This window comes from Balearica regulorum, chromosome W, assembly GCF_011004875.1.
Source record: "Balearica regulorum gibbericeps isolate bBalReg1 chromosome W, bBalReg1.pri, whole genome shotgun sequence".
NCBI lineage: Eukaryota > Metazoa > Chordata > Aves > Gruiformes > Gruidae > Balearica > Balearica regulorum.
Window position 1 is genome coordinate 2985367 of NC_046219.1, and position 22181 is coordinate 3007547.

The 22181-nt window shown below is 42.8% G+C and overlaps 1 long non-coding RNA gene across 1 annotated transcript in view; it reads right to left on the reverse strand.

The window, feature by feature from the left end:
• LOC142599234 (uncharacterized) overlaps positions 1 to 22181 on the reverse strand; it is a 399433-nt gene that overhangs the window by 305216 nt on the left and 72036 nt on the right. Inside the window, exon 2 of the long non-coding RNA XR_012832857.1 lies at positions 12030 to 12079. This is a non-coding gene — a long non-coding RNA (uncharacterized LOC142599234). The remainder of the gene's footprint in view (positions 1 to 12029; positions 12080 to 22181) is intronic.

The window sequence follows — 22181 nt, forward strand, 5'->3', positions numbered from 1 at the left end:
TTAGAGAGCGCGTTTTGCAGCCAGAGAGAGGAGTGAGAAGATGTAAGAACATCTGCAGACACCAAGGTCAGTGAAGAAGGAGGGGGAGGAGGTGCTCCAGGCGCCGGAGCAAGATTCCCCTGCAGCCCGTGGTGAAGACCATGGTGAAGCAGGCTGTCCCCCTGCAGCCCATGGAGGGAGGATGAGGGGGTGTAGCGATTCCACCTGCAGCCCGTGGAGGACCCCACGCCGGAGCAGGTGGAGACACCTGAAGGAGGCTGTGGCCCCGTGGGAAGCCCGCGCTGGAGCAAGCTCCTGGCAGGACCTGTGGATCCGTGGAGAGAGGAGCCCACGCCAGAGCAGGTTTGCTGGCAGGACTTGTGACCCCGTGGGGGACCCACGCTGGAGCAGTTTGCTCCTGAAGGTCTGCACCCCGTGGAGGAGACTCACGTTGGAGAAGGCCGTGAAGGACTGTCTCCCGTGAGAGGGACCCCACGCTGGAGCGGGGGAACAATGAGTCCTCCCCCTGAGGATGAAGAAGCGGCAGAAACACCGTGTGAGGAACTGACCGTAACCCCCACTCCCCGTCCCCCTGTGCCGCTGGAGGGGGGGCGGAGGTTGAAGCCGGGAGTGAAGTTGGGCCCGGGAAGATGGGAGGGGTGGGGGGAGGTGCTTTTAAGATTTGGTTTTATTTCTCATTCCTCTACTCTGTTTTGCTTAGTAATAAATAAGATGAATTCCCTCTCTAAGTTCGGTCTGTTTTGCTCGTGATGATAATTAGAGAATGATCTCTCCCTGTCCTTATCTCGACCCGTAAGTTTTTTTCCATTGTACTTTTTCTCCCCTGTCTAATGAAAGAGGGGAGTGATAGAGCGGCTCTGGTGGGCACCTGGCCCTCAGCCAGGGTCAACCCACCACAAATACAGAATAAGTTGCCCCAGTATCTACAAGGAAATCTATTTTCTGTTTTCCCAGCTCTGCTGTAACCAGGGGTTCTGCTGGGGAGGTTTCCCCTGGTCCCCTTCAGGACTTAGTTAAGGGGAACTGACATGGAAAGGGAGCTGCTTCTTGATTGTATCGTGCCTCCTCCAGAACCTCTGGACTGATAGGCATAGGACCCCTAAAACAGTCCTTAAATTTCTGACAATCCCATTTCCAATGTCCCAATTCTTTACAATAGACACACTGATGATCTCCTAAGGTATTACTGGTATTTTGTGCTGGAGGGGCCCCGCCTCTCCCCCATAGTATTGCCATCCTCCCCCGAAGTTACTCCTTGCTGACGCTCCCTGCAGCGCAGCTCTCAGGTTACTGTCTCTTTCCCTGTCTCTCCCTGCCTGTCTCCGCTCTCTTTCATTTTCTTGTTGCTCTTCTCTAACTTCCTTCCCTTTCTCCCTGTTACCAAAAACCATCCATGCAACCTCCAACATCTTTCATTAATTCCAAATCATCCTCCTCATCACGCTCGCACTTCAAACACCGTTGTCCCGTACTACACGCAGAGCAACACCTTCACAGCCTCCTGCTACCTTTTTCTGCTTTTCTAATGCTGATGCCAGGGGGTCTTGCAGGGTAAACCCACAGTCCTTCAGCCACTCAGGATGATTTCGCAAGGTGAAAAAACCCAACCAAATCAACATAAGGTACCTCACCCCATTCCTTCTCCCTTCTACAAAACAATATCAACTGTAACATTGTATTATATTACAAATTCTTATTCTTGGGCTGTTTTTCCTGCTCATCCAATTTATATATCAGCCACCAGTGATTATAATACTCAATTAGTTGTCTTTTTATAAGAGGGTCCCCTCCTATTTGTTTCCAACGTTTTAAAACACACCCTAGGGGAGATTTCTTTAATATTCCCCCATCCACCGAAGGTTTGTTACCCATTGTAACGCAAATACCACAAAATCCACAGAACAAAAATTGACAAATGACAAAAGTAACACAAAACAATACCACAAAAAAAACACAAAACAAAAACTGACAAATGACAAAGGTGACAAAAGCAACACAAAACAATTAAAACACAAATTCTTGATTGATCAATACCTCTCAAAAGTTCTTTTCAAAATTCTTAAATCACAGTACAATAGCCCCTTGCGTAGCTCACGCTACGGCTTACTTGAAGGCTAAGGGGGCCTCTAACCCAAAAATCTTAAATCACAGTACAATAGCCCCTCGCGTAGCTCACGCCACGGCTTACTTGAAGGCTAAGGGGGCCTCTAACCCAAAATCTTAAAATCACAGTACAATAGCCCCTCGCGTAGCTCACGCCACGGCTTACTTGAAGGCTAAGGGGGCCTCTAAGCCAAAATCTTAAATCACAGTACAATAGCCCCTCGCGTAGCTCATGCCACGGCTTACTTGAAGGCTAAGGGGGCCTCTAACCCAAAATCTTAAATCACAGTACAATAGCCCCTCGCGTAGCTCACGCCACGGCTTACTTGAAGGCTAAGGGGGCCTCTAACCCAAAAATCTTAAATCACAGTACAATAGCCCCTCGCGTAGCTCACGCCACGGCTTACTTGAAGGCTAAGGGGGCCTCTAACCCAAAAATCTTAAATCACAGTACAATAGCCCCTCGCGTAGCTCACGCCACGGCTTACTTGAAGGCTAAGGGGGCCTCTAACCCAAAAATCTTAAATCACAGTACAATAGCCCCTCGCGTAGCTCACGCCACGGCTTACTTGAAGGCTAAGGGGGCCTCTAACCCAAAAATCTTAAATCACAGTACAATAGCCCCTCGCGTAGCTCACGCCACAGCTTACTTGAAGGCTAAGGGAGCCTCTAACCCAAAAATCTTAAATTTCATTTAAAAAGTAAGAGAAATGCCTTTTACCTGTCCCAGGGAACGTGCTCAGAACTCTTCGGTCCGGGGGATCGAAGGGTCTCCCCGAGAATCCCTCGGTGCCGGCTGGAGGTCCTATGATCCCACGGATCCGTCGAGATTCAAAAGCCTTGTCCCATCTGGGTCGCCAAAACTGTCACCGAAATTCGGGAATGAAAGAAAACTCCTTAACACTAATTTAGCATTAAGAAGCAGGCATTTCCTTTATTGCAGTGCTGGGTGTCAGGAGGATAGTTCCTCAAATCAGGCACACCTAATGCTGGTTCTCTTGTCATATTTATACACAAATGTTACAAAGATTACAAAGTGGTACACTCCCCGTTCCAATAATTGGTTCATATTTCTTCGCTTAGTATGCAAACTAGAACGCATGCTCAGTTCTGTTCTCCGCCTCTATCTTTTGAGTAGGTGGTATAATTTGGGTAGGGGGCTTATGGGTCGGTGGTCGTGGGGACCCTGGCCCAAATTACCTTTCCCCTAGTTTCTCAGTATTTCAGTGTTGGTAATTGTTTGCTATACACCTCAGAAAGATAAGGATGTTGCTGGAGGCAATTAATGTCCTCCCTTTCTGCAAAGTATGTACATAAGGACCTTGAAGTGTCTTGTAGCTCCTCCTTTTTCTCATGATGTGTAGCAGGTGCTCATTCTAAGAATTGTTAGCCTTCTACCTAAAGTAATAATGAATAGTTTCTTATCACATATAATACAAGTAGGCCTTCATTACAGGCCTTTCTTCTTGGCTACATTTTCTTATTATGTGTAATACAAGCAGGCCTTCATTACAGGCCTATCTTTTTGGCTACAGTTTGATTTTTTCCCTTCTATCTTGTAAAATAAATCTCATTTTTTTAGTTTGTTAACTGACCTGGTCTGGTTTGTGAGGTTCTGTGACAGAGTCCTTAACCACATTAAGGCAGAATAACTTCCCAAATGGAAGTTACAGAGTGCCTTGGAGGCAAAGATGCTGATATAAAAGTATGGGAGATTGCTGTTCAAGTTTTCCATTAAAGTACAAGTTTTATGAAGCTAGGGTGTGTATTGCTTTTGGGCATCTGTCAGAGAGGGAAGTGAAAGCCTTATGGAGCACTGGAGCATGTTATTGGCACTGTTGTAGGCAATACGGCAGTGGAAAGGCTTGCACAAGCTGCTTTTACACTCTTAACATGTTCGTCTGGATGGGCTGTGTTTTGTCTTCGCTGAAAGAATAGGGAAAGAAAAAGGGATAGGATAAGAAAAGTAAAATATGGAGAGTGAAAGGAGGAGGGAAGGGAAGGTGCAACTTCTATGGAAAAGTAATTCAGAATTTGTGCTGGTTTTTTTTTCTTACAAGGCTTTCCACTAAAAAGTGAGGGGACAATTAGTGGTGTTACAGCAACGAGAAGACCGGGTCAGTGTGAGTTGACGGCCAGAAGAAAGTGAGGTGTCACCCTCTGTTGGAAGGTGGAGATCTCCTTTTATGGGTGAAATAATCCCACCCATGTCCTGGGCAAAAGAAAGGCACTTCCTTTCTTATGGACTTTCTTAACCTGAAACAAGGTCCCCCATCTTCAGAAGTCCCCTAACCAGCACACCTATGCCCCATCTTCTGAGACTGGGCATAATTCTTGAGTGAAATGCTATGCATACCAAGATGCATTTAACTAGTTTCGCACTGATTGCTACATTCCCAAGGATTGCTAGATAATCCTATCAATACACAAATCCACTGAAAGTCAGTGCATCTCCTTTTAAACTTTCTATTCTCTTTCTAAACTATCGTATTCCTCATACTGCAAGGGGATAAGTCTCTAGCTGAAGCCAACTTGGCAGCATTTAGTATAACATGACCGATGATCAGAAATACTGTAATCACCAGTCCAACTTCAAAAGACTTCAATAAGAAGGACAGGCTGAATGAGAGGCAATGTTAACTTATCTTGGAAATGTTGATCAGCCTATCAAAATTTTAATAAATATGCATCTGAACTCATTCCTTTATGTCCCAAAACCAAAGTAATGCTACTTTGTAGAAAATAAATGTAAACTCAGGAAGTTCTGTCAAACAGACAATGATTTATCTGACTGATGTTCATTTCTGTTCCATTTATCAAGAAATGTGATCCATACACTTTTAGATAGTGTCACTACTTTTCCTTGCAATTCACACTGAGATTTTCTTTTCTCAGTAGATAAGTTAAACGATTGTTTTGATTCTAAAGTTACTTACAATCAAAACATATAAACTTGTGAATTTAATAGATATTATCATCTCTTAAGTAATGTCAAGGATGTTAAAATTTTGGATAAAAGAGGATCAGGGAAAGTTAATTGTTGGAAATAATACTATTAATGTTGTAATAGACCACGATCTTAATATACTTCTGGTTACACATAGATGCCCAATCACACTGTAAAGGGCAGTTGTGCTCCCTGATAGACTATCATTCAGCTGTGACATAAAATTGAGATGCTGACCAAACGTTTTCATGGTGATACTATGGTACTTATGCAGTAGTATGGATGTTGAAGTTGTCTTGGACCATCAATTAAATTACATAAATTACCCTGCCTCTGAAAATCTCTGTGTAATTACGAAGTGGTAGGATGTTCTTATTTTTTCTCCTAAGCTTTACTAAAGAGTAGATGATGCTTCCACTGAACTTGGAGCAATTATTTCCTAAACAAGGCAGACTGGAAATACCTGATAGTTATGAGGAGAGATTAAATGGTGGGTGTTAACTTGGGGATATAAATATTAAGAAAGACTGTGATTTTGCCATAGACTTTGTGTGTGACTTTCAGAAAGTGACATTTAGAGTCAGTTTTAAGACAGAGTTTAGCTTTTTAAATAAGCCTTTCCTTTGCACAGTGAAAGGATGAGGGACAACAGATAGAAGTTGTAGCAAGGCAAATTACTATTAGATATAAGTAAAAAAAGTCTTCACCGTGAGAGTGATCAAATGTTGGAGTAAAATCCCAGAGGTGTTAGGAAATCTCCATCCTGGAAGATATTAAAAAAAATCATCTGGACAAGGGTCTAAGCAACCTGATGCATGGGAAATGAAGGGATGCTGTTTGAGCATGGGAGTAGACTGCATGCTTCCCAGATGTCCCACCTAACTGAAATTATTCTGCAATTCTGTGATTCTGAACCTGAACACTGCTCTTTTCCAAGCCAATCTGGAGCCATCCAGGACTTCAAACTGGCCAGGCACATCACTTGTGAGCAGCCAGGTTCAAAGTGCAGCTGGTTCACACTGAAAGGACCAAGCTCTTCACAACATCCCACGGTGTCATTGTCCATTTGTGACAAAATATATTTCCTTACAAATCTGATTCAGATGCTAAACTCCAAGGAGAAAAGAAATTTTAGGCAATTGCTAGTGGATAACAAATTTTCTGAATGCCCTTTCTGTTTCACTATAGTCTTCACAAGCATTATAAAAGACTATGTGTTAAATGTAACTTTTTCATCATGGAGATGATCAGCAGTCCTGGTTAACAGGGGAGGTCCCAGATGACTGGAGGCTTGCCAATGTGATGCCCACCTACAAGGGCCGGAAGGAGGATCTGGGGAACCACAAGCCTGTCAGCCCGACCTTGATACCGGGGAAGATTATGGAGCGGTTCATCTTGAGTGCGCTCACCAGGCATGTGCAGGACAACCAGGGGATCAGGCCCAGCCAGCACGGGTTCATGAAAGGCAGGTCCTGCTTGACCAACCTGATCTCCTTCTATGACCAGGTGACCCACCTAGTGGATGAGGGAAAGGCTGTGGATGTTATCTACCTGGACTTTAGTAAAGCCTTTGATACAGTCTCCCACAGCATTCTCCTGGAGAAGCTGGCGGCTCATGGCTTAGACAGGTGCACTCTTCGCTGGGTAAAAAACTGGCAGGAAGGCCGAGCCCAGACAGTTGTGGTGAACGGAGTTAAAACCTGTTGGCGGCCGGTCACAAGCAGTGTTCTCTAGGTCTCAGTCTTGGGGCCAGTCTTGTTTCAATTATCTTTATCAATGATTTATCTTTATCAATGATCTGGATGAGGGGATTGAGTGCGCCCTCAGTAAGTTTGCAGATGACACCAAATTGGGCAGGATTGTTGATCTGCTCGAGGGTAGGAAAGCTCTGCAGAGGGATCTGTACAGGCTGGATCGATGGGCCAAGACCAGCTGTATGAGGTTTAACAAGGCCAAGTGCCGGGTCCTGCACTTGGGTCACAACAACCCCAGGCAACGCTACAGGCTTGGGGAAGAGTGGCTGGAAAGCTGCCTGGCGGAAAAGGACCTGGGGATGCTGGTTGACAGCTGGCTGAACATGAGCCAGCAGTGTGCCCAGGTGGCCAAGAAGGCCAACAGCATCCTGGCTTGTATCAGGAATAGTGTGGCCAGCAGGACTAGGGAAGTGATTGTGCCCCTGTACTCGGCTCTGGTGAGGCCGCACCTCGAGTACTGTGTTGAGTTTTGGGCCCCTCAGTACAAGAAGGACATTGAGGTGCTGGAGCGTTTCCAGAGAAGGGCAACAAAGCTGGTAAAGGGACTGGAGCACAAGTCTTATGAGGAGTGGCTGAGGGAACTGGGGTTGTTTAGCCTGGAGAAGAGGAGGCTGAGGGGAGACCTTATTGCTCTCTACAACTACCTGAAAGGAGGTTGTAGTGAGGTGAGTGTTGGTCTCTTCTCCCAAGTAACTAGCGATAGGACAAGAGGAAATGGCCTCAAGTTGCGCCAGGGGAGGTTTAGGTTGGATATTTAGGAAGAATTTCTTCACTGAAAGAGTGGTCAGGCATTGGAACAGGCTGCCCAGAGAGGTGGTGGAGTCAACATCCCTGGAGGTGTTCTAAAACCGGGTAGATGTGGCACTTCGGGACATGGTTTAGCAGACATGGTGGTGTTGGGTTGATGGTTGGACTTGATGATCCTAGAGGTCTTTTCCAACCTTAATGATTCTATGATTCTATGATTCTATGATCTTACTTCTAGTTCCCTAAATAATTTGTTGGATCTGCCCATGAGTCTCATTTCTTTCTCATAGCCAAAAAGGGACTGTAATATTTGATAGGACAAGAGGAAATGGAATCCTAGTTGAGCCAGGGGAGGTTTAGATTGGATATTAGGAAAAATTTCTTCACCAAAAGGGTTATCAAGCATTGGAACAGGCTGCCCAGGGAAGTGATTGAGTCACCATCCCTGGAGGTATTTAAAAGACATGTAGATGTAGTGCTTAGGGACATGGTTTAGTGTTTGAATTTGGCACTGCTAGGTTAAGGATGGACTTGATGATCTTAAAGGTCTTTTCCAACCTAAATGATTCTATGATTTACCTTCCTTAGATCCATGTAGTGAAACTTCATTTATTTATGTATATGCTGCTTTAGACCTTTAAATACAAAGTGGGATGCTAACATATAGCTATAAAGTGATGAAAAATGGGACATAATTTTTGAGATTATGAGAAGAAATTATTGCATTCAGAATATGTAGGAAAACTGTATTATTTAAGGTTATTTTTTGTATGTACCTTATCTTTTTTCTTCCCTTCCCCCCCCCCCCCGAAAACATCTCCTCCCTCTCTTTCTGTTCCTGCTGTGTATGAGTACTAACTTGCTGTCTACCTTTGTTCGGTCTCTGTAGGAAAAAAAGGCAATTAATATTTCAAGAGGCCTCCTTGTAAAATAAAGGTTAAAACAAGAAAAAAATCACAATATAAATTATTAATTCTGATCTTGTTCTAGAAAAGTTAGTGCCATGTAAATTTAAAGTCAGCATTGTAGCATTTTCAAGTTGCATTTGAGAAGTTACAAGGTATATACCCAACTGCCTCTGTTTTGTGGACAGAATTTTAATTATTTCCAAAAATTTGCTAATATTCCTCTATTTTTAATCTCATTACTATTGTGATTATTACTAATAGCAGTTAGCTTTTGCACTGTGGGTGTTCTCACAATACAAAGGAAAGGGACAGAAACTTAAAATGAACTATAAGCTTGATGCAATAAGGAAAGAGATGCAACTAGAATGATGATACGGCCAAAGCTGTAAATTAGAATTAATTTTGCTCCAGCACCTTAGGAACCGATAGTAAGAACATAAATATTTAGTGACATGCTGAGAGACAAGCCCTTGTTAAAAATGAATGCAAAAGGCAGGAAAAGTTCAGGGACGACATTGGGAAGTAAAAATGACATATCAAAAAATTATATTTCAGGTGTGGGGTATATCTAAGACAAGAAGTTGGAGTTTCTGCTTTGCATGCAAGCTGTTGGAGACAGCACACACAACACTCTCATCCTGTGACCTGAAAAGGCTTTGCCCACAGAGTCTATTCATCTCATGTATAGCTCAAGAGAGGAGTTTAAGGAATACCCAACATTTTCAAATTTGGATTCCCATAAGTAGATATCAAAATAAGTAGTCCAGTTTCTTGAAATGGACCTTAAAGATCTTTAGGTTGAATTTTTGAGTTCTGAAAAGAGACCCAGTTTCATTATAGATGCCATGTTAAAGTGTGGATACCTAACTTTGGGCAATGATGTTTGAAAATGGTGAGTTCTTTTTAAATAAACTGAAGAAAAAAAAAAGAATGTATTATCAATGATTATTATTTTTCAAAAAAGTCAAATCCTCACGATACTGTGGAGCAAAACAATAAAGTTTTCAAAGGGTTTCATTCACAGTAATCTTATGCTAATAAATTCCATATAAATATTAATTCACAAAAGTTAGAGAAAAAAAACACTGATGTGTTTACTTTTTGGGAATAGTATTTAGTGATCATCAAGTAAATTAATTTGGCCAAAAAATAATCTTGCACTTATTCCCTGTTTTCAGAGCAAACATGAAGAGAATGTTCAAATATTATTTAATACCTGAAAAATATTCTCTTAATTTCATTTTTATTTTAATTTAATTTTAATTAAATCTTGGCTGTAATAAGGGGAAGGATGTTCTAACTGTATAGAAATGCTATAAAGTGCACCATCCATCTAATTCATCCTTATACTGAAGTCAGCAGGCTTGGTTTCCAGGCTGAATACAAAGTTGATGGTTTTATATTAAACATGACTGTGGTGTAATTGGAATTACACATGCGTATATTTGGCCCAATGACTTTATTAACTTTCATCCATAGGCAGTTATTGAGAAGAATATTCTCAGCTCTGCTTATTTAAAATGAAGTTTGCTTTCTATTTTGGATCCTTCTTGGATGAGAGGGAAAAAAGAGGAATAATTTGGTCTGTACTCAGGTTCCGAACACTGTCATTCAATTTTAGTTAAAAGTAATAGGAAAAAAAAGATATTTTTTGTTTATTGCTTTGCAAACCATGACATAAGCCCTGGGCTTAGGTTCTGCATCCTTTCTTTCAGATGTCTATTTTCTTGTATTTCCAAATTTGAATCGAGACTTGCTGTCACATTGAACCTTGCTGTCATTTGGAATAATATTCTTTTTATCCTGTTTTACCAGTTTTTTATCATCATGACTATGACAAGAGTTATTCTTGGTGTTTGAATGATGATGAAAGAAAAATAAACTTGAGAAGGCTGAAAGACTGGTACTATCTCATGTAACTTCAGAGCTCTGTGACATAGGTCTCCATTTCTCAGTAGTCAGCCACAGCTATACTTATGCCTCCCTTTCTCTCCATGATGAAAAGTAGGCACTCTCAAGGTGCAATTCATCTGAACCATCAGATATCCACCTTAAAATGATACAGACCACTTTCTACAAATGTCTGTTCCTTCCATTGCCTCTGAAGAGAAATGAGGAGCATAGATGAGATGTAGATTTTGGCCCTCTGAACATCTATCTTTTAGTTAGATGAATCCCAAGGTGTTTTCCTGATTTTACTGTTATTGTAGTACCTGCGTGCTCTAATCAAGGTCAGAGCTCTGCTTTGTGGGTGCAGTCCCTAAGAAGAATGGGAAAACATTTGTGTCGAGAAAAACTGACATTCTTATAGAGAAGATAAACAAAGATAAATGGAAATGAAGTAACCTCCCCCAGATTTGTGGCAGAACCTTGGAGAAAGCTAATGTCTTGGTTCAGTACCCAAGCTATAGAAATACATTGCCATTTGGGATGCAAATCACTGAATGTCAGGCTTGTGTTAGACTAATGTGGTGTTGCTGCATGATGTCTTTGCTATTTATAATGTTCATGATTAGTCAAATTTTTTTTTACTACTGAGTGATGCTAACCATAACTAGGATTCTTCCTACCAGGCACTGTGCATACATAGTGAGAGACAACCCTTCCCATGCAGTTGTTGTCCCCAACGTTTGTGGATACTGGAGGAACAGGAAACCATGGACTACATTGATCAGCTGGCAGGTCAAGCCAATGGGTGACCTGGCAATAAAAGGGCCTGGAAGGTTCTGAGCACTGGGAGAAGATGGAGTTCCCCTGTGGTGGATGAGAGAGGACACAGAGTTTAGAAACTAGGTAGGGACATTGCAGTGTGGAGGGGGGAAGGCTGGTGTATGGAATTGCTGCCTTTGACTGATGGTTTAATAGGCAAGCATAGCTGCTGATTTTATTGATAGAGTTGATATATGATAAAGCATTAAGAATAGACAAATTCCAGTGATTTACTAGTCATAACTACTTGCAATAAATTACTGCATAGAAGATGCAAAGGTGTGTTGGGTTTGCGTGGCAAGGTTTTGGTAGCGGGGGGGAGGCTATAGGGGTGGCTTCTGTGAGAAGCTGCTAGAAGCTTCCCCTGTGTCTGACAGAGCCAATGCCAGCCGGCTCCAAGACGGACCCGCCCTGGCCAAGGCCAAGCCAATCAGCAGCTCTGTAATAACATATTTAAGAAGGGAAAAAAAAAAACCAACACTTGGGGGAAGCTTTTGCAGCCAGAGAGAGGAGTGAGAAGATGTAAGAAACTCTGCAGACACCAAGGTCAGTGCAGAAGGAGGGGGAGGAGGTGCTCCAGGCACCAGAGCAGAGATCCCCCTGCAGCCTGTGGTGAAGACCATGGTGAAGCAGGCTGTCCCCCTGCAGCCCATGGAGGGAGGATGAGGGGGTGTAGAGATTCCACCTGCAGCCCATGGAGGACCCCACGCCGGAGCAGGTGGAGGCACCTGAAGGAGGCTGTGACCCCGTGGGAAGCCTGTGCTGGAGCAAGCTCCTGGCTGGACCGGTAGACCCATGGAGAGGGGAGCCCACACCAGAGCAGGTTTGCTGGCAGGACTTGTGACCCCGTGGGGGACCCACGCTGGAGCAGTCTGCTCCTGAAGGTCTGCACCCTGTGGGAGAGACCCACACTGGAGCAGTTCGTGAAGGACTGTAGCCCGTGGGAGAGACTCCATGCTGTAGCAGGGGAACGTTGAGAGTCCTCCCCCCCCTGAGGACAAAGAAGCAGCAGAAACGACGTGCGCTGAACTGACCATAACCCCCATTCCTCGCCCCCCCTGTGCTGCTGAGGGGGAAGGAGGTTGAAGCCAGGAGTGAAGTTGAGCCCGGGAAGATGGGAGGGGTGGGGGGAGGTGTTTTAAGAGTTGATGTTATTTTCTCATTCCTCTACTCTGTTTTGCTTAGTAATAAATTAGATGAATCTCCTTTCTAAGTTTGGTCTGTTTTGCTCGTGACGATAATTAGTGAGTGAGCTCTCCCTGTCCTTATCTCGACCCAAGCCTTTTGTTATACTTCTCCTCCCCATCATGCTGGGGGAGGGGTGAGCGAGTGGCCGCGTGGTACCCTGCTGCCGGCTGGGCCTAAACCATGACAAAAGGGTATAAAAACAATCACTCTAGGAAATTTCACACCATTTTTCCACTCAGTTTTCAAGAAAAAAATAACATTTATGCCCAGAATGATAATTACGGAGTTGCATTCAGGAACTTCTAGAACTATTGATAAATGATGATAGAAAACACCAGGAGAAAAAAAAAATGAAGAAAAAATCCTTTGCCAGCAAAATCAAGTTAACTGAAGTATCTTACTAACTTACACCTGACTGAAGGGTATTTTCGTTTCTTTTTTTGCTTCATTTTTCATTTTGTGTCTTGGACAAAGGTGATGCAAAATATGTAAGGTGGCTGGGATGTGTGAGTGCAGCAAGGTAAACTCACTTTGTGTGTGTATTCCTAACACTCATCTCAGCATCCAAAGACATTAAGGTCTCTATATAAACCTAAGATTTGGTGATATTTGGCACTCTTTCCTTATTTTAATTAGAGCAGTAAGTGGCTGTCCATGGGTTTACTGTTACCCAAAACAGCATAAGCCCTCAGTTGGGATCCCAATCTCTGTTGCTTCAGTATAATGAACACAATGGGCAGAACAGGGCCAAGCAGGGGACATCACACAAGTGATTAGACATCTTGGGAGGAAATAGTAGAGGGAACACAGGTTTACATGTGAGAGGGAATTAGCTTGAGAGCCAGGGCATGGGCAAAAGAAGAACAAATATGCCCATCTATGATTATTGTAAAAAATATAGAAGCTTAGCTATAAGAAAACTTATATTAACTAGAAAGCTGCTTAAGGCCTAGAACTGTTTCAAATCTTATAGTCGTGGGAAAGGGGTTTCTAATCAAGGTAATAGGTAATGAAGCTAACTGACCATGGCAAGGTACAATGCTGCTACGTTCCTTGTACAGTCCCTACCCAACTGGACAATAGGCCCGGGAATATTAATCTTATGAAGTAAGTTGTTATGGACAGGTGCATCCACAGCAAGGATACTGCGCATGCCTGCAAGAAGAGGGTCACCCAGCGAACACGGGTGCGAGACCACTGACGACCACCAGAGACCCCTGAGGACCACCGACTCAAATCACTGAGCATGTGTGATGGGGAGGAGAATATGGAAATGGATTCCAAGAAATGATTATCATAGGACTGCCTTTTCTTGGAAAAATAATGAATATGTATATTTTGATTCTATAGAACCTGTGTGTTGGTAATCACCTGGCATGCACATTTGGTGGAGCTGTTTCCCCCGTGCATCCAGCGCTGCAATAAAGCAAACCTAAGGTAACTCACATCTGGTAGATTTCTTTAACACTTATAGCAATTTCTTTCTGAAAAAAAAAAAACCAAAACAACAAACCAATCTTTACATGTTCTGTCCTGCAAGAGACAGTGTTAAGGAACAGCAGGACAGGAGCTAAATAGAAGACATCAACATGTTGGCAGTGATGGGAACAGTGGATACCAGTGCATAACTTTTAACTTCAGTTAAATATGTGCAAGGGTCTTGAAACAAGCAATGATTGTTTTTAACTAGTGATTTTTTGAGGGAAATAAATTGTTAAACCAGGAGTCACAACTTCAGGTGTCTAAATCAGATAAAATAAAAATTCCGTACAAATTGGATTAATTTGCAAAGTTGTCACTGCCCCATATATTTAGGGAAGGAAAATTGAGACTGGGAGGCAGGAGATAGGCAGGGAACATATGAAACAGTCCTCTGACTGAAACACTGCAGTGAACTACAGCATCTTCTCACCATAGACCATTATGGAAGATGTATTCCTCTTAAAATCCTCCACATGGTATATCCAGACTATAACTCTCATAAAGTGTTCAGAATAGACAGTTCAATCTCTATCACAGGCACAGTGAAAATGTTTTAAAATCAATATTCATTTGCTTTGATGAAACTTCAATTTGACAAAGGACTTCTGATGTTTCAACTCTGTTTCTTGTTTTGAGATGAAAATGAGTTTGAAAATGTTGGACTAAAAATTCTGAATTTTGACCAGCTCTTTTTTCTTACTGTTCTTTTATACTCATTCTTAATTGTGTTATAGAAAGAAGAGGTTCCTTAGTGGTTGCATTGTGCAAGCAGATAAGGAAACTGTCCCTACTCAGAATTTCTTTAACCTCAGTGATTTAAAAAATTAGGAAAAAAAAAAGTTATTACTTGGATTACTGATAAGGAAATTAGATTAAGAAATTTAATTTAGATAAAGCAATACAAAAGCAAAGCTGTGGCAGAGGCAGGAGCCAGTTGTCAGAAATTCTCCTCAGTGTTCTGTGCTCAAATAATCCCTTTTTATTTTTTTAACTCTGTTAGTCTTTGTGGCACATGGCTAAGCCTGAGAAGATCCCTCCATTACCAATGGGGACTGAATGTACTGCCTGCTCAATCCCCTGTAGGCTCCAAGAGCCCTGTGCCATAAATCATATAGGGATGGGAAGAGACCTTTCCTATGGACCCTATAATGAATGGAGTTACCTGTCTTGAGTATTTCCCTGTCTCCCTTAAATACAAAATGGTGTTACTGAGTAACTGGGATTCATGGAAGACAGGGTGGGAAAAAAAAAAAAAGAGACAAGGTACCACCCCATTTTGTAAACTGGAAGGACTTCAGCTAACACTCCATAAAAACTGTCTTAATATACAGTTATTACAAAGCTTCAGTTTTTTTGACAGATTAAGTGCTATTAAATCACTTTGCTCTGAAGGCACTAAAAGGTCACAAGATGAATTAGTTCAGGTCGTCTTAGCCTACTTCTCAGCACATTGCTCCACTCAGAAGAGAAGGGGGTGGAAAAAAAAGAAAAGTGAATGGGAAATTATGACCCTCTAAATGTCTACAGGATGGGAAGCTGTGAAAAATGACAGTGCCTTGTCAAAAGCAGGCGGATGGGCTTTTAGCAGCTTGCAGGGCAATTTTCTTCCCTTTTTTACTTTCTCTTTTCTCTTTTTTTTTTCTTTTTTTTTTTTTTTGATTCATAATGTTGAATTCTGCCCTTTAGGAAGAATTTTCCAGTTGAAAAGATCAGTAGGCATAACCTAGCCTACTGCTTAGGACATGTACTCAGGTTGGATGCAATAATTTTTTTTAACAATACTGTTGGAGCATATATTTTTTTGAAGTGGCTGCTTTATTAGGAAAAACTTCCCTTCTGGAAGGGGATTTCATATGCATTTTGGTAAGGATGGAATCTCATGCCCAATGATGTTTTATTTTTCTGTTTTTCTCAAGGCATTTACGCTCTGAAAGCAGACAAAGATTGTAGGTGTGTATTGTTTCTAGTACTGTCTTCTCTATACAGATTGATCACTCTGCCCTCTGTGACGTTATTCCAGTTTTACAAGGTCAGTGTAAATGGGATCAAAACTGAATCCCTGATGAAGCTTTCATTAAATCACTGATGCATTTTTGGCTTCAGACACAGCAGGAATGGCCCCTGCCTCTGGGAATTGTATATTGCCTCTGTTAGGGGTTTAATTTCACCCCAGAAAGCAGAAAAAATCAGTACTCAAGAATACTTTGTCCTCAATTCACCCTACTAGGGCGTAAAAGTTGTCGATCACACATTGTATTTCTCTACCCAGCATTTGAGAACAGCAGGGGATCTTTACATTCAATAGGCCATGAACTACATTACTTCAGCACAATTGATGAAGAAAGTATGGATCAGTGACCTTCGCTTTTTGGATTTCTTTACATTTTTATGGATGAATGTCATGGCTGTCATGTCTTTTCAAAGCTGTTTTTTCCATTATCATCCTCAGTTTTTTCTTTTCTTTCCATTTTGTGGATTTAAGCCTTACTTCCTACTCTTCACTAATGATTTGCTCTCGGCAGCCCAGATGACATTGACGCTCTTTGTGTTAACTACTTTATTTTCATAGAATCATAGAATCATTAAGGTTGGAAAAGACCTCTAGGATCATCAAGTCCAACCATCAACCCAACACCACTATGTCTGCTAAACCATGTCCCGAAGTGCCACATCTACCCGGTTTTAGAACACCTCCAGGGATGGTGACTCCACCACCTCTCTGGGCAGCCTGTTCCAATGCCTGACCACTCTTTCAGTGAAGAAATTCTTCCTAAATATCCAACCTAAACCTCCCCTGGCGCAACTTGAGGCCATTTCCTCTTGTCCTATCGCTAGTTACTTGGGAGAAGAGACCAACACTCACCTCACTACAACCTCCTTTCAGGTAGTTGTAGAGAGCAATAAGGTCTCCCCTCAGCCTCCTCTTCTCCAGGCTAAACAACCCCAGTTCCCTCAGCCACTCCTCATAAGACTTGTGCTCCAGTCCCTTTACCAGCTTTGTTGCCCTTCTCTGGAAACGCTCCAGCACCTCAATGTCCTTCTTGTACTGAGGGGCCCAAAACTCAACACAGTACTCGAGGTGCGGCCTCACCAGAGCCGAGTACAGGGGCACAATCACTTCCCTAGTCCTGCTGGCCACACTATTCCTGATACAAGCCAGGATGCTGTTGGCCTTCTTGGCCACCTGGGCACACTGCTGGCTCATGTTCAGCCAGCTGTCAACCAGCATCCCCAGGTCCTTTTCCGCCAGGCAGCTTTCCAGCCACTCTTCCCCAAGCCTGTAGCATTGCCTGGGGTTGTTGTGACCCAAGTGCAGGACCCGGCACTTGGCCTTGTTAAACCTCATACAGCTGGTCTTGGCCCATCGATCCAGCCTGTACAGATCCCTCTGCAGAGCTTTCCTACCCTCGAGCAGATCAACAATCCTGCCCAATTTGGTGTCATCTGCAAACTTACTGAGGGCGCACTCAATCCCCTCATCCAGATCATTGATAAAGATAATTGAAACAAGACTGGCCCCAAGACTGAGACCTAGGGAACACTGCTTGTGACCGGCCGCCAACAGGTTTTAACTCCGTTCACCACAACTGTCTGGGCTCAGCCTTCCTGCCAGTTTTTTACCCAGCGAAGAGTGCACCTGTCTAAGCCATGAGCCGCCAGCTTCTCCAGGAGAATGCTGTGGGAGACTGTATCAAAGGCTTTACTAAAGTCCAGGTAGATAACATCCACAGCCTTTCCCTCATCCACTAGGTGGGTCACCTGGTCATAGAAGGAGATCAGGTTGGTCAAGCAGGACCTGCCTTTCATGAACCCGTGCTGGCTGGGCCTGATCCCCTGGTTGTCCTGCACATGCCTGGTGAGCGCACTCAAGATGAACCGCTCCATAATCTTCCCCGGTATCGAGGTCAGGCTGACAGGCTTGTGGTTCCCCGGATCCTCCTTCTGGCCCTTGTAGGTGGGCACCACATTGGCAAGCCTCCAGTCATCTGGGACCTCCCCTGTTAAGCAGAACTGCTGATAAAGGATGGAGAGTGGCTTGGCAAGCTCCTCCGCCAGCTCCCTCAGTACTCTAATATAATATGGAACAATCATAGAATGGTTAGGGTTGGAAGGGACCTTAAAGATCATCTAGTTCCAAGCCCCCTGCTGCAGGCAGGGACACCCTCCACCAGACCACGTTTCCCAAAGCCTCATCCAACCTGGCCTTAAACACTTCCAGGGAGGGGGCATCCGCAACCTCTCTGGGCAACCTGTTCCAATACCTCACCACTCTCACAGTAAAGAATTTCTTTCTAACATCTAATCTAAATCGACCCTCCTTCAGCTTGAACCCATTGCCCCTTGTCCTGTCACTACACTCCCTGATAAACAGTCCCTCACCATCTTTCCTGTAGGCCCCCTTCAGGTACTGGTAAGCCACAATTAGGTCTCCCCCGAGCCTTCTTTTCTCCAGGCTGAACAATCCCAACTCTCTCAGCCTGTCCTTCTAGGAGAGGTGCTCCAGCCCTCCAGTCAGCTTTGTGGCTGTGATGGGTTGACCCTGGCTGGAGGCCAGGTGCCCACCAGAGCCGCTCTATCACTCCCCTCCTCAGCAAGGCAGGGAGGGGAGAAAGGAAGATGGAAAAAAACAACCCCAAACTCGTGGGTCGAGATAAAGGCAGTTTAATGTAGCTAAAGCAAAAAGCCACGCACGGAAGCAAAGCAAAAAGCAAAGATTATTCTCTACTTCCCATCAGCAGGTGATGTCCGGCCACTTCCTGGGAAGTAGGGCTTCAGTATCCATGCCCCTTACTCCGGAAGGCAAACGTAAAAAAAAAACAACGAATGCCCCCGCCCTGTTCCTCCCCCTATTCTCAGTTTCTTACTGCTGAGCATGACGTCATATGGTATGGAATATCCCTTTGGTCAGTTTGGGTCAGCTGTCCTAGCTGTGTCCCCTCCCAAGATCTTGCCCACCCCCAGCCTGCTGCTGGGGAAAAAGAAACGTTGGAAAGACAGCCTTGAGGTGTGCTGGCACTGCTCAGTAGTAGCCAAAACACTGGTGTGTTATCAACACCTTGCTAGCTACCAATACACAGCACAGCACCATGAGGGCTGCTGTGGGGAGAATTAACTCCATCTCAGCCAGACCCAATACAATCTCCACCCCTTATTCCATACCATTTGTGTCGTGCTCACGCTCCACACACTTTAATACATATATATATATTTTATAACCGTTTCATTGTATTTACTTCTTATTAACTACTGTTTCCAGTCCTTTAACAGATAGATGTTATTCTCCCATTCCATGAGCTGATTCATCAACTGGAGAACCAGGGAGTCATCAGCAAGACTCATTTACCTTTTCATAGTCCCATATGGCCAGTGCAAAAGTCTGATGGAGGGTGGAGGTTAACGGTGGACTATCGTGGCCTAAACGAAGTGACACCACCACTGAGTGCTGCTGTACCAGACACGTTAGAGCTCCAATATGAATTGGAGTCAAAAGCAGCCAAGTGGTATGCTACAAATGACATCGCTAATGCATTCTTCTCAATTCCTTTGGCAGCCGAATGCAGGCCACAGTTTGCTTTCACTTGGAGAGGTGTTCAATACACCTGGAATCGACTGCCCCAGGGGTGGAAGCATAGTCCTACTATTTGTCATGGACTAATCCAAACTGCACTGGAAGAGGGTGGTGCCCCTGAACATCTACAATACATCGATGACATCATTGTGTGGGGCAATAAGGCAGAAGAAGTATTCGAGAAGGGAAAAAGCACCATGAGGGCTGCTTTGGGGAGAATTAACTCCATCTCAGCCAGACCCAATACAGTGGCCCTCCTCTGGACTCGCTCCAACAGCTCAATGTCTCTTGACTCAACAAATTACTTGTATGTGTCCCCAACTTTAAGTATACGAATAGTGAGAGTAAAGTCACTGGAAATCATCGTGGCTTAAATTTTACATGTACTTAAGTACCTTCCTGTGTATTAAAAACATGTTGGTATTACAGCACCTCTCCCTCAAAGTCCTTATTGATCGTCTGAATTGATCTTTATCACAGATAGAGGAGTAATCATGTAAACAAAGAACCACTGAATACTCTGTCTGAAAAATGAAAAACACAAGGGTTGTTTGAATGAAGTAGTCCATGAAGCATCAGTTCCCTCTTCTAAAAACAACCCAAGTACTCACCTAAGCAAGTGGACAACAATTTAAGTTGACCACATTTATAATAGCAGTGTAGGACTAATGTGAGATCAAGAACAATCCAAGACAACTGACAACACTAGCACATGAAGGCTTAGCTTCTAAATCCAGCTGTCCTGGTAAAGCTTCTTTCTGATCCCAGTTTCCAATAAAAGGAATTCATATTGACATACATTCTTTCCCTTATGGAAACAACTCCAACATTAACCCTGTATTCACTAAGAGCAGAACTTTGTCCATGTACAAAAAAAATGCAGAAGAGTTATAAGAAATATGTTGAATGAGGAATAATTTCCATGAAAACTTCTAATTTCAGTTACTTATTAAAAGGAGGATTCATGAACAGTAACAATTTGGGGAATAGAATATTATTTCTAACTGGATTTTAATTACTGGTGATGATAACATTCAATTCTTATTTATTTTCTACTCACAAAATACTAACACTATTGAGCTCTGCTTCTTTGAAAATGATCCCTTATATGTTGAGTCCTGTCTCCTAGCAGACAAGTGAGGATTGACTCCTCTGTAAACATGAATCAGACTTTCCTAACCATCAATTGGACACATAAAAGTAAAGTTTGACCTTCTCAGACCATCACCATAGACAAGAAAATGAAATTATAGTTTAATAGCACTTCAAAAGGGACAGATACTTTGCCTAATCATGAGACTCAGTTTATAGTCTACTTTCCCCATTAGTTTCAATGGCATTCAGTTCTTGGCCTGACTAGCAATATATAGTTTGCTACATCTTTTACAATATTGATAAGTTGCAAGCTAAAGTTCTGTCAAAACAATACATGCACTAAGCTTGCTTTCTTTACCAAAAAAAAAAAAAAAAGTAGAAGAAAAAGAAGAAAAAGGCACTTTGCCAGTAGAACTAAAGATGCTTTTTGGGGGGGGATCGACACCTTTTTTTCAAAAGAACTGTTGATCTTCATGTAAAACTAAGGATTTTCCACTGTGAAATCATGGGTTTGGTCCCAGACGTCACTTAAAGCAAAAATTGTGTTTAGATTTGAAGCGTGAGGACTCTGAGTGTATAAGCCACAAGGAGGTCATATTTTGAATCACAGTGTTAAATCAGTTAAAACTTTCATACAAGGTCAGCCACGGCACCTGGCATTGAATGAAACCTATCAAGATCTTATCATAAAGATCTGATAAGTCTTATGTAAAGAAAATCTGGGGATGAATAAGCTAAATGAGTAAGAATTGAGCAGTAATACTTCAGTAGTACTGAAGGACCCTGCCTGGATTGATATAACCTGCCTCTCAATTTGGTTAATTTGTACAGCTGATGTGCTAATATGGTCATATTGGCCCTTGCTCCTGTTCTGAGCTGTCACAGATATCGAGTATGGATACATCATCTGAGCTGCATATACATTTTCTGAGGTGAAGATGCTCCCACGGCTGCATTGAAAACCCTGTTAATGTCAATATTAGCTGTTTCTCTGCTCATCTCTTCAGCTGATGAAAGGTGAAATGGGGGTAAGACATGGAAATTGCTGAAAACTAATGGAACGCCAGGAGGAAAATAAAAAGCTATAGCAAGACAAAGAAAAGGTTAAGAGGCAAAGGAAAGGAAGGCAAGGAAAGAAAAGGAAGGGACATTTCATGTGGCAATAAAGTGGTTAACAAATGCCTGGAATCAAAGAGGACTCTGACTATATTCTAGCCTTGACCTTTGTGTGCTGCCATCAGCAGATCTTTTCTTATAGTTGGGAGTAATATTACTGTCTCCAGTTTATAATCTTGTTCACAGACTTGTATAAAGGTAGTTTGACTCCTCTGTCCACAAAGTTTGATAGCTATGGCCTGGGAGAATCAAGAAGGAAAAGCTGGAGTAGCCAGTAGTTGTCATTTATGAAGAGCTTAGTTTAATTGCACAAGGTGAGTGAAGTACAAAAGAGCAAAGAATAAACTCAAAATCCCAAAGTTAAAAACAAAACCAAGCTCCCCTAAAAGTTTGTATGGCATTTTTTCCATAACTTTTTCATCATTGAAGATGACAACAGGACTTAAAATCCATACAAAGACACAAGTTCCTCTATGTTTCATAAAAAAAAAATTCAAGTAGAGAATGTACTTTGTAAAAATGGACTCGACAGTATTTCACCTGTAAGACTGTCATGTGATCTT